The sequence below is a fragment of the Macaca thibetana genome, chromosome 14, assembly GCF_024542745.1.
Source record: "Macaca thibetana thibetana isolate TM-01 chromosome 14, ASM2454274v1, whole genome shotgun sequence".
In the NCBI taxonomy this organism is placed as follows: domain Eukaryota; kingdom Metazoa; phylum Chordata; class Mammalia; order Primates; family Cercopithecidae; genus Macaca; species Macaca thibetana.
Genome location: NC_065591.1, coordinates 33,857,827 through 33,870,992, shown reverse-complemented (window position 1 = coordinate 33,870,992; position 13,166 = coordinate 33,857,827). Strand labels below are relative to the sequence as shown.

General features: G+C 35.9%; 2 protein-coding genes and 1 non-coding gene across 3 annotated transcripts in view; 1 reads left to right on the top strand and 2 right to left on the bottom strand.

Moving 5' to 3' along the window:
* DNAJC24 (DnaJ heat shock protein family (Hsp40) member C24) overlaps nt 1–13,166 on the top strand; it is a 940,502-nt gene that overhangs the window by 865,253 nt on the left and 62,083 nt on the right. The gene's annotated exons all lie outside the window — the stretch shown is intronic.
* The window catches only part of LOC126936356 (doublecortin domain-containing protein 1-like), a 56,052-nt gene that overhangs the window by 41,078 nt on the left and 1,808 nt on the right, over nt 1–13,166 (bottom strand). The gene's annotated exons all lie outside the window — the stretch shown is intronic.
* On the bottom strand, nt 6,440–6,546 carry LOC126936639 (U6 spliceosomal RNA). Its single transcript, XR_007719471.1, has one exon. It is a non-coding gene; the product is annotated as a U6 spliceosomal RNA (small nuclear RNA).

The following is a 13,166-nucleotide window of genomic DNA, read 5'->3' as shown; positions in this document are numbered from 1 at the left end:
CCAGAGGAAAAGCAATGACAAACATCCTTATCATGTATATACACGATCCTATTTACTTTTATTGAAGATAAATCACTTATTTACTTAAATAATGATATACAGGAATAATTAGCATTATGTTTTTTCTAAACAAGCTCAAACATAATTCAACATGAACATAATAAAAACATGATAGAAAAAGGCACTGCCCTCAGTGAGCTCATAGTTTGATACTTAGCAATGTAAGAGCTTTCGACTATTGTATTAAACATTCAACACAACAACTTCATAATTCGACTAGTCAAGGCATTCCATATATTAAGGAAGTATGACTTAATTTCCTATCTACAATGTACAGCTCAATCTCAAAACAAAGATAACAGCTTTTGAGTTAACTTGAGAGTCCACTTAATAATAACATGACTAGCTCAATAAGTCCTTGGAGAAATATCACATCCACTTAAATTCATATAATTACATCCTGCTACCTTTAGTATTCTAAAACAAATACTCAGAATCTGAGATGACCCCTAAAATGGAAGGCAAAAGATTATGTAGCCCTCTAGGAGAGAGGAAGAAATAATCTCATCCTTATTGCCATTAGGCATTTAGATTAGATCAGGTTTAACTTAGATTATAGTTTTCATTTTGCCAGGTTGGAGATGCAATTAGAATCACTATTTTATTCACATTGTGTTCCCTGACACATAAACTTAAGGTCTCTGTTTTCCGCCTCTTTTTCTATACACTATAACACATATACAAGTGTACACAAACACACACACAACATACAGACATTCATATGCATTACAAACATATATGCTTAATATATTGTTTCTTCAACAATATACATGATTTCCATTTTGAATTTTCCAACTTCAGTAAATTTGACTTGCCAACCAAGGTGATGGCCACCTCTTCACAATTTTCACAATATCGGCAAGGTCTTTTTGATTTAGTTGGAAGCAACATAAATGAGAACCTAATACTTTGCAAAATTCTTCATCCAAATTGGTACAAAGCATCACCTTTTTCTACACCTGAGCTATCTGGGAGCATAGCCTGAAGCAGCCTGCCACAAATAGGACACTTCTTTGGAATCTAATGCTTTAAGTATTCAAAAAGTGAAATATCCATTTTACTTGATAAATTATCTGTTAATTTTAGTGTAAAATGGTTTCAACAGATGGTTTCCATTTGATAATAAACCACATGGAGACAGTAAACACAAAGCATTTATAACCTACAACATTGGTGACAATGCCTAAATATGTGGCCTACTATCTTCAGTGTTATTCAGAGTGTAGAAACATCTAGAACCTGATGATTTTCCCAAAACCAACTGTTGGTTACAGATTTAGATAATATTTTCTTAAATGTCTTATTCTTAAGGATAATTTATAGCTTCAAGTCTGATGTTCGATATTTACTTGAAATTCTTTGATTATAAATGCCAACACCCACTTAGCAATGCTAAACTTCGAAGCATAACAGAATAAGCACAGTGAACTGCCTGACATGTTGAGGCACCATACTAGGTAATCCAACCACCTTTGATTACTGGATAATAACAAGAAAATTCTTCAACTTACATAGCCTAGTGTAAATAGAAAAGTCTATGACTGCAGGTTATGGAAATAGATAATCAGTCTCTAAGTACACCGTAAGTTTTTTTTTTTTTTTGAAGGGATAGTTAGTTCAAACTTTAAGAAGTCCAGAAGTGAGTTAAAATATGAGTCAAAGGCGAGGCACGGTGGCTCACACCTGTAATCCCAGCACTTTGGGAGGCCAAGGCAGGAGGATCATGAGGTCAAGAGATAGAGACCATCCTGGCCAAAATGGTGAAACCCTGTCTCTACTAAAAATACAAAAATGAGCCCGGTGTGGTGACAGGTGCCTGTAGTCCCAACTACTCAGGTGGCTGAGACAGGAGAATCTCCTGAACCTGGGAGGCGGAGGTTGCAGTGAGCCAAGATCGTGCCACTGCACTCCAGCCTGGCGACAGAGTGAGACTTGGTCTCAAAACAAAAAACAAAAAATTATGAGTCAAATATTTATGACTGTCAACACAGAATAGATGTGGATGTGAGTACTGCAAAAGGAAAGAAGAATATCTTTTTATTCCTCTTCTCTGTCCTACCAACTCTTTTTAACTAAATCTCTCTGCTTTTACCATCTCAAAATGATGGAAAGATATCATTGGAAACTGGAAAAGCGATATATATTTTTAAAGCAAGGGGGAAATTATTTTGGTAATTATACAGCTTAGTTTAACTGGGGGCATGAATACAGTATCAGAAGAGCCAAATATGCCAGATGAACTTAGTAGCTTTCTATGATAGAATGACAGGTCATATTATCACGCAAGAAGTGAACAGTGTACTCTATTTTAATGTGTAAGCCTTTTTATTCCCTTCTCCAATTCAGCAGGATAGGGTAAAATGATTTAGGAAGAAAGGAATTTAAAAATTGACTTCAATGCTAGAACAATGGCTACTGATGCATCTCTCTTTTAAGGATCTGTTTCAGAATAAAGTCAGTCTTTTTACTGATGACTGATAGGAATCTTGGCTTACTTTACATTTTGACTCAATCACATCAGGTCTCTGAGAGCTGTGAAATTTTAAAAAAGGTATTGCCTTATTTTTTTTTCCCCTCAACTTTTGACCTTTTTTTTCCTATAGAGCTCTTAAATGACTTGTTAATTCAACTAAGTGGTGTTGCACTGGGACAACAGTTGCACTGGCCCAACAGTGTGACACCACTGTAAATATAAACTCAAATTAGATAGAAATTTTGAGAGGAAACAAGGGAGCCCTTTGTGAATGAATTGAAAGGATTTTCTATGGCTAGAGAGAGTAATCAATATTGGAGTGGTGCTTAAAATATAAGTGCTGGCACAAACACTTGAAACTTGAAGAGTGTGAAGAATACCTCTCATTTGGTTAGAGGAGAAATAATGTAAAAATCAACTGTGTGGAGTCAAGGGATGAACCCCCTTTTCATGAAGAGAAATCTCTGTATCATGAGACCAGCTGGCTAACTACATGAGAGGGCTGGGAACACAACTATGCTGGAAAGAGGCCTCACTGGGGAAAGGAAGTCAAACATTTGGCTTGTATTACAGAATCAGGCAAGAGCCAACAGTATGTTGAACTAAGCTGCCTACGAACCAGGAGAATTGTTGTTCCTCATTATGTAATTGACATACCTATTTTCCCAATCTCTGTCACCATTTAAGCATTTAAAATAATAATTTAGATATCTTAGAAAGAAAATGTTTGGTTACTGAATTATTGTCTGATCTAACATTCTTTTTCCTTTTCCTTTTCTTAAAGTCAGAGTCTCGCTCTGTTACCCAGGCTGGAGTGCAGTGGCACAATCTCTGCTCACCGCAACCTCTGCCGCTCAGGTTCAAGGGATTCTCCTGCCTCAGCCTCCTGAGTAGCAGGGATTACAGGCGCGCACCACCACACCTGGCTAATTTTTTGTATTTTTAGTAGAGACGGGGTTTCACCATGTTGGCCAGGCTGGTCTCGAGCTCCTGACCTCAAGTGATCTGCCTGCCTCGACCTTCCAAGGTGCTGGGATTACTGGTGTGAGCCACTGCACCTGGCTGATGATCTTAACTTTCTTTCTAAGCCTCCATACCAGGGAAACATTCAATCAGGGATGCTCCCAGGCTAGAAAGGGAAGAGTGCCCCAAGGCGTTATTTGCACCAGTACACCCAAAAGGAAATAAATAACTATTCCCGATTGCTCTTCTCTCAGCTCTGTCAACACAAGTGAGTCACACTCTTTTCTTCCCCTCTTACCTTAGGACATTCCAGAATGTTTACAGGAGATTGCTACAGTATAAAAAAAGCTATGCCAGATAAAACTGACTTTATTTTATAACACACACACAAAAAAAAGAACAAGGGGGAATTATTTATATTTACCAAGCCAAGACTCTAACAAATAATTTATTTAAGTTAATAACTGAAGAAAATGTAGCTAAAGAAAATGTCCCTGTAGCTTCAGGAAACATGAAAGTAGTGCACTGTAATGCAAAGACCACTGGGACTGGATCATGAAGTTCTGAAGTTCTGGTCCTAGGATGAGGCCAAACCTGTGGTAAATCCTAAACTCTTTTCTGTACATTTTCCCTACCTGTCTAAAAAACGGGGGTGTGAAATACTGAAAAAAAGGGATAAACTCCAAAGTTCTCTGTTCTAAAATTTTAGTCATTTAACAGAAGAGTTTTACATATGAGAGCTAAGGTGGTATGGCAGAAAATGCAACAGAACTGGACTCAACTGACTTGAGTTTGAATTTTTGCCTTTGTCTCTTCCCATTCTCATGGCTTTATGTGTATGATAATGGTATCTTCCTTACCTACCTCACAGGACTGTTAAAAGGATCAAATGAAAACATATGCAATATGTAAAAGTGCTTGTTAATCATAAATGTTAGTTCCTGTTCTTATATTTAGGTCTGCCTCCTGAATTGCCCAAGAAAAAATGTCTAGACATGGTAGAAAGTATTCCAGAGACTCTAAGTATATATAAAATGCAAACATATACAATTGAATATAAAATAAACAGAATGGTTTCAAAGTAGCATGTACAAAAATCCATTTTATTGATTTATAATCATATTACCTTCTTCATAAATAAAGATCCATAAAGATGGATCCAAGATGGCATGCATCTGCAAGGGGTGGAATTCCACAGATAAAACCAGAGCAAAAAGGTCCAAAAGGAAGGACTGAATGAAGACACAGCCTCATTAGCACAAAGAAATACTCAACTCATTACATATCGATTACCAACTAATACCTATCTTTAGAGAGACAGTAAAATATAAATTAATATATGTTAGTAAAATCGAACCAAATATGTTTCTAATCTTTTTAAATTATTATACTTTAAGTTCTAGGGTACATGTGCACAATGTGCAGGTTTGTTACATATGTATACATGTGCCATGTTGGTGTACAGCACCCATTAACTCATCATTTACATTAGGTATATCTCCTAATGCTATCCCTCTCCCCTCCCCCCACCCCACAACAGGCCCCCCTGTGTGACGTTCCCCTTCCTGTGTCCAAGTGTTCTCATTGTTCAATTCCCACCTATGAGTAAGAACATGTGGTGTTTGGTTTTCTGTTCTTGTGATAGTTTGTTGAGAATGATGGTTTCCAGCTGCATGCATGTCCCTACAAAGGACACGAACTCATCCTTTTTTTGGCTGCATAGTATTCCGTGGTGTATATGTGCCACATTTTCTTAATCCAATCTGTCACTGATGGACATTTGGGTTGGTTCCAAGTCTTTGCTATTGTGAATAGTGCCACAATAAACATACGTGTACATGTGTCTTTATAGCAGCATGATTTATAATCCTTTGGGTATATACCCAGTAATAGGATGGCTGGGTGAAATGGTATTTCTAGTTCTAGATCCTTGAGGAATCGCCACACTGTCTTCCACAATGGTTGAACTAGTTTACAGTCCCACTAACAGTGTAAAAGTGTTTCCTATTTCTCCACATCCTCTCCAGCACCTGTTGTTTCCTGACTTCTTAATGATTGCCATTCTAACTGGTGTGAGATGGTATCTCATTGTGGTTTTGATTTGCATTTCTCTGATGGCGAGTGATGATGAGCATTTTTTCATGTGTCTGTTGGCTGTATGAATGTCTTCTTTTGAGAACTGTCTGTTCATATCCTTTGCCCACTTTTTAATGGGGTTGTTTTTTCTTGAACATCTGTTTGAGTTCTTTGTAGGTTCTGGATATTAGCCCTCTGTCAGATGAGTAGATTGCAAATATTTTCTCCCATTCTGTAGTCTGTTCACTCTGATGGTAGTTTCTTTTGCTGTACAGAAGCTCTTTAGTTTAATTAGATCCCATTTGTCAATTTTGGCTTTTGTTGCCATTGCTTTTGGCGTTTTAGACATGAAGTCCTTGCCCATGCCTATGTCCTGAATGGTATTACCTAGGTTTTCTTCTAGGGTTTTTATGGTTTTAGGTCTAACAGTTAAGTCTCTAATCCATCTTGAATTAATTTTTCTATAAGGTATGAGGAAGTGATCCGATTTCAGTTTTCTACATATGGTCAGCCAGTTTTCCCAGCACCATTTATTAAATAGGGAATTGTTTCCCTATTTCTTGTTTTTGTCAGGTTTGTCAAAGATCAGATGGTTGCAGATGTGTGGTATTATTTCTGAGGGCTCTGTTCTGTTCCACTGGTCTATATCTCTGTTTTGGTACCAGTACCATGCTGTTTTGGTTACTGTAGCCTTGTAGTATAGTTTGAAGTCAGGTAGTGTGATGCCTCCAGCTTTGTTCTTTTGGCTTAGGATTGTCTTGGCAATGTGGGCTCTTTTTTGGTTCCATATGAAGTTTAAAGTAGTTTTTTTTCCAATTCTGTGAAGAAAGTCATTGGTAGCTTAATGAGGATGGGATTGAATCTATAAAAAATATGGTACACTTCACGAATTTGTGTGTCATCCTTGCGCAGGGGCCATGTTAATCTGCTCTGTATTGTTCCAATTTTAGTATATGTGCTGCCAAAGCAAGCACTTTTTTCTTTTTTTAAGACAAGAGTCTTGCTCTGTTGCCCAGGCTGGAGTGCAGTGGTGTGATCTTAGCTCACTGGAACCTCTACCTCCCAGGTTCAAGTCATTCTCCTGCCTCAGCCTCTGAGGAGCTGGGACGACAGGCAGGCACCACCACACCAGGCTAATTTTTGTATTTTTAGTAGAGATGTGGTTTCACCATGTTGGCCAGGCTGGTCTCGAACTCCTGACCTCGAGTGATCCACCCACCTCAGCCTCCCAAGGTGCTGGGATTACAGGCGTGAGCCACCGCACCCAGCCTCTAATCATTTAAAATGCTCTAGGTTTGCTAATTCTTACTTTATCTAGTTCCTGGAACAGCAGTTGCTCCAAATCCAAGGCAGGAACTAAGTAACAACACCACTTACATCCTGATGACAGTCTTAGCCCCATCCACCTTAGGTAAGAAACTAGAAAAACTGGATATATCGTGGGCTAAGATTAAAAGAACTGTTACAGAGGGCCTAGAAATATCTCATTCTACATTTGGCTACACTTTCCTACCCCTTCTTTTGCAGGATTACCTGACTTTAGCCTAATGCTAAACTATGATCTATTTCTAAGAGTATCTTTCTCTATACTGAAATTGCTGAATATTATGTATATATATGTAATATATAAATCAACAAAATTCACAGATTTTTAAGATTCTAAATTTAAACAGATATAGGTACATTGTACAATGGAATAACCTTTCCTTTTCTTGTACTCAAATAAGAAAACTTCAGTTGCCCCAAATATAGGTAGACACTAAAAATAGTTAATTTAATAATGATAGAGGAATATTCATAGAGGCTAACATTGCAAAGCAGAGTTTATACTACAAAGATTTTTTAAAAATATATAGTCTTTCAAATTAATATATCTGACTACCTTTCTCTAATGCTCCTGCTTCACCTGCAGCACATCAGACAAGGTAATAATTTATGATAATCATATGAAAATATACAATTAATATTCACCACCTCTCATTCCTCATCACTTTAGACAATCAGTAATGCAGAGTGAAAATGCTGTCAGATTTCTAATTGCTTTGTAATGGGCTTGAAACAGGGAAATCATTAAAGGCAAACAATCTGTCATTTGTCTGTTACTTTAACTATCTATCACACCAAAAACTCATTAAAGAAATTGCTAATGAGCTACAAAAACTAGACTCATGGTGCTTCTACAGTAGATTAAAAAGTAATACTATGAATTGCTGAAAATATTTTAAAAATATGATATTTTGTGGAAATTCATCAGAAAATATCTATCCTTCAGTATATTTTTTAAGATGTGTGGTTTCATTATTTTGGCATTTAATCCATCATTGCAGAAATCCCTTTAGCATATAAGACTTTTCTCAGTCGCTAAATAATTAAACTAAAAGGTTGCAAGAAGCTGAAATGCTAAATGTGTTTATTACTAGTAAACTGACATAAGTAATAAAAAACAGACTATATTAACCCTGATGTTAAGTGAAGAATGCATTTTAAAATTTAATTTTTACTCTCATATCTCTTGTGGATTTAAATTGTTGAAGTTGTAATGCTTAATCATCTTAAATGATGCTACCATCACACAAAAATTATATTCAATGACTGAATTTGAGCACAATAATATTAAACTGTGTGTAATAATATTAACTATTTTGAAATCTTTGAAAATATTAACCAACACTAAAATGTCTCATAATTTTACTTCATGTAATTTTAGGGGAGGAAACAAATCATTTCTTTAAGTGAGCACACAACATTTTATATGTCTTTATGAATTCTACTCTTCCATATGAGATACTTAGCATTTAAAAACCTATAATAATGACACTAATCTTATTTTAAAACAAGAGTCATTGCCTTACATTTCAGAAAAATATGCGAGTAACAAAGATAACAATGATACTAATTATGTTTTCCATTGCTTATGATGAATTAAGTCATGAATTTAATTTCCTATAACAAAAGATGAGGCTCATTAATAAAGTCAAACTTCTATATATATTGACCTATTCATATCTATTAGAATTCACACAAATTAAAAAACCTGAATGCAATAACATGTTTAGCCAGGTGCCATAGTTAATATACACTAGTGAATTCCACACTAACTTCAAAAGGTTCCATAACACCCTGGAAACATCTTCATTATACTCTCTAATTGACTTAAACAGACTTCAAATCAACTGTTTAACACATTTTAACCCACAAATTAACACCCCTTGATCGTTCAGATTAACCTTTCTTGCGTGAGTCAATTACATTACAAAAATAAACTTTTCAAAAAAATTCAGGATTAAAAAACTAAAATAGAGAAAGTAGCACACTTTTAAAAACAGTACAGACAGTCCCTGACTTAGGATGGTTTGACTAACAATTTTTTGACTTTACATGGTGTGTATTCTACTGAATACATATTCAGCAGAAACTGTACTTTGAATTTTGATCTCTTCCCAGGATAGTGATATGTAGTAAAATAATCTCTCATGATGCTGGGCAGTGGCAGGGAGCAGCAGCTGCCAGTGAACCATGCAATCTCTCAGGGTAAACAACCAATACTCTATGGTGTACTGTGTGCTAGATGATTTTGCCCAACTGTAGGCTAAAGTTAAATGTTCTAAGCACAATTAAAGTAGGCTAGGTTAAGCTATGGTTAGGTGTATTAAGGCACTAATAATATTTTCAACTTAAAATGGGCTTATCAGACATAACCCCATCACACATCAAGGAGCTTCTATATATAAATGCATATCCCCACACGACTGGAAGACATCACCACACATTTCAGGGTAGTTGGAAAGTGCCCAGAAAAACCAGAGTGGTGATAAGAAAAAAGAGAAAAGGGCAAAGAAGTGAATGGGGGAAAAAACAAGTTGGTATTTGTATGACTATTAAAGATAAACAGAAGATGGATTACAGACAATATTTTTAATAGGATCATGGAATGATTAAAACATCAGATGTGAAGATAGGAAAAGAGGAAGAAAAATCCCAGATAAGATAAAGACCTATAAGAGGTCTGAAAAAAGTTAGAAAGAACCGACACATAATGCTAAAAAACAAGAAAAACACAGCAACAAGTGTGGTGCCCACAAAAAATATTTACCTCTTCCTCTTTGTTTCTCTCTTGCTTAGTGTACTGCCTTGCACAAACTCAACGAAAGTTCATTGATGATGACTATTGTCAGAATGGCAAAGGAGAGAATAGACTGAGTTAAGACAACCAACAAAGGGAAAAATGAAAACCATTTCTAAAAGATGAGCTAGGATTGTTCATCAGAACTGATTCTCAATACTATCTAAAGCTTTATGCTAATCTACCAAAAAAAAAAAAAGAGAGGAAGTTTTTTCATTCTAGTCATTCACCTTTCCCTTCCTTCAAAGCACTATTTAAAACTTAACACTTCATACACCTTCCTGGATTAGCTTCATCTCGATTCAAGGATTTCAATCATTCAAGTAATCTATTAATTAAAGTTATTAATTAGTATCACAGCACTTGGTATTTCATCTGGCCTAGTACTTCCTACAGTTATTTCAGTTCTGGTTTAAATGTCTGTTTACCAAGATAAACTAAGCTTTGAGAGGACTACAGTCAACTTTGTTTTGTGTCTCCTGTAACTAACGGAGTGAGGGCTACATAAGAGGCACTCAACAAATATTTGTTGATTGAGTCAATACATGAATGAAGGCTGTATATATATCATTGTCTTTTAAAAATCAAATAACTAGCTAATTTTTGGCGGTTTTTCTATCTTCGCAGTAAATTATAAGTTGCTCTAGAGGCAATCATTCAATTTCGGAACATAAGCATAATGTCCCGTGGTACTTAAATACAGCTTAGTTCACTGGTATAAAAATCCTAAAATTCAGAATTAAAAATCAAGGAAATGAAGGAATAGTTGGTGATGGAACTACCAAAACAGCCAAGTAAATATAATCCTAGAATAGGAAATAATTAGCAGAAATACGCTAAATATATATATACATAATATAGATTTCCATTATTATCCATCAATGAGAAGCACAATTGACTAGTATGACATCAAATTAAGAATTTGTGAATGTCTGGTGGACTTTAGTTTATGGCAGGCATGTACTAAAGTGATAGATTTAATAACAATGTCATTTTTTGCTACCATCATGACAAAGGATCTTAAACTCCTGATATATCTATCTACATCCATAGCACTTAATCAATCATCTTGGAATCAAATATTTAATATATGCCTACCTTGGTTATGTTAGATGCTGATGACACAAACTAAAGTTTTGCCTATCCTTTTAATTTATTCTGAAGTCCAACCAAATGTATAGTTCAACAAATATTTGAGTTTGATTTTATTTTTCCAATTCAATTGTTTCTTGCTTTCATTTGCTCTCTTTAGAAATTCCTAAAATACTGTTATGAATGTCTAATATTCTAATATATAAAAACTGAGCAACAACTATTATTAATTAATAATAATGATAATAGCTAACCTTTACTGAGTACTTACTACTTTCAGGCACAACTATCTCATTTAATTCTCATAACAAATCCATGAGGAAAATACTATTATTACTCCCATATTACAGAGGAAGAAACCAAAGCATAGAGAAGAATTAAGTTCACATAGCCAGTAACAGGAAAAGCCTGGACTAAACACATATGTTCTGACCCTAGAGTTCATGCTCTTAACCATGATACTAACGTAGTTTATATTTCTGCTATGTAAGTTTCACATAAAATGGATAAATTGCCTTCTGAAAATAAGATACTGAGAAACAAAACCATTAGAGCTATGTATCATTAGAACTCCAGAGAATGAGGCAAGATAGCTGGTTCTTAGTTTCTCTGAAGAGAGGTGTTCTTGCTCTCAGAAAGCTTGCAACCCAACTGGGGAATCAGAATATATTCTAAGGAAAACAATATACTGTGATATACAAAGGACTTGCTATGAAAGATAAGAGGTGGCAGTAATTTCTAAGGACTAGGCCATCATAAAATGCTTGATGGAAGAGACAGGCCTTAAAGGAGGGATTATTCTGATAGGAGGAAGAAAAGAATTAGGGTGTTATAAGTAAGGAGAAGCATTTGAACACAATTATTGATGAAATACTGTTACCAAAACACCAGGAGTTCCACTGCTGCTTGCCACCCAAAAAGCCAATCACTGAGACAATGATTATTGTCAAAGAAGAAGGCTTTAATCAGATGCTGCAGCCAAGGAAATGGGACATCAGTGTCAAATTTGTCTCCCTCACTGACTAAAATTAGGGGTTTATATAACAGGGAAGAAATATTAACTACATATGAGAAAACAGGAACTAAGGAGGGGTAAGGAAGCAATAATGAAGAATGAGGGGTCTGGCATCTCATTGTCTAGATGCAGTAATCTGGTGAGTTTCAGCTCTTTGATACTTGTTAAGAGGTCTGGGCATCCTTTCTTGAGGACGGAACTCAAATAAAGATCAACCAAATGTGGCTGGGCGCAGTGGCGCATGCCTGTAATCTCAGCACTTTGGGAGGCTGAGGCAGGCAGATTGCTTGAGCTCAGGAGTTCCAGACCAGCCTGGCCAACATGGTGAAACTCCATTGCCACAAAAAAAATACAAACATTAGCCAGGCATAGTGGCATGCAACTGTGGTCCCAACTACTTGGGAAGCTGAGGTGGGCAGATGGCTTGAGCCTGGGAGGTAGAGCCTGCAGTAAGCTGAGATCGTGCCACTGCACTCCAGACTGGACACCAGGGCAAGACCCTGTCTCAAACAAGCAAACAAAAAGATAAAATAAACGCAAGTTTCAAGTTTTCAGACAAGAAGTGTCCATTTCTATGTTTATTAATTTAAAAAACCCAATAAACAAAACTAAACAAACAAAACCCTGTCTATGGGACTATTGGGTTGGTTTCAGTACCATGAAAAGATCCAATTGTTTAAATGTTTAATGTATGGCGATAATAGGGGAGGCTGGAAAAGTAAGGATCATATTGAAGAGGTAACTTGAATGCCAGGTTAAGGAGTTAGGACTTTATTCTCTAGATCTGCCCTGCTTGATACAGTAGCCACTAGTCACATGTGGCTACTGAGCATTTGAAATGTGGCTAGTTCAAATTGAGGTGTGTTCAGGCACAATACATACCAGCTTTTGAAGACTTCGTAGGAGAAAAGAATGTAAAGTATGGCCTTAATAATTCTTAGGTTAATTAATTTTGAAATAATATTCTGGGTATACTGCATTAAATAAAATATATTGTTAAAATTAATTTCACCTGTTTCTTATGTGCCTAATGTGGATACTAAAAAATTTAAAATTACATAGGTAGCCTGCACTTATGGCATACATTGTATTTCTATTGGAAAGTACTGTTCTAGAAAATCAAAAATGAAGGAAGCTTAATGATCAGAAATTTATGTAAAAATTGTTTTAAGAAGTTTATTTTGGTACAAGCAGACAGAGTGTAACTGTTCTCAGTCAGTAAGCCAATGGCAAGAAAAGAAAAAAACAAGGTTGTAGTGAAGAAATGGGACCCCTTTAATTTAAAATTTAAAAGATATTTGAGAGACAGAGCAGCTAAATGGAAAGTGTACATTTTGTCTGATTCCGAGTCAAGCAAACCAACC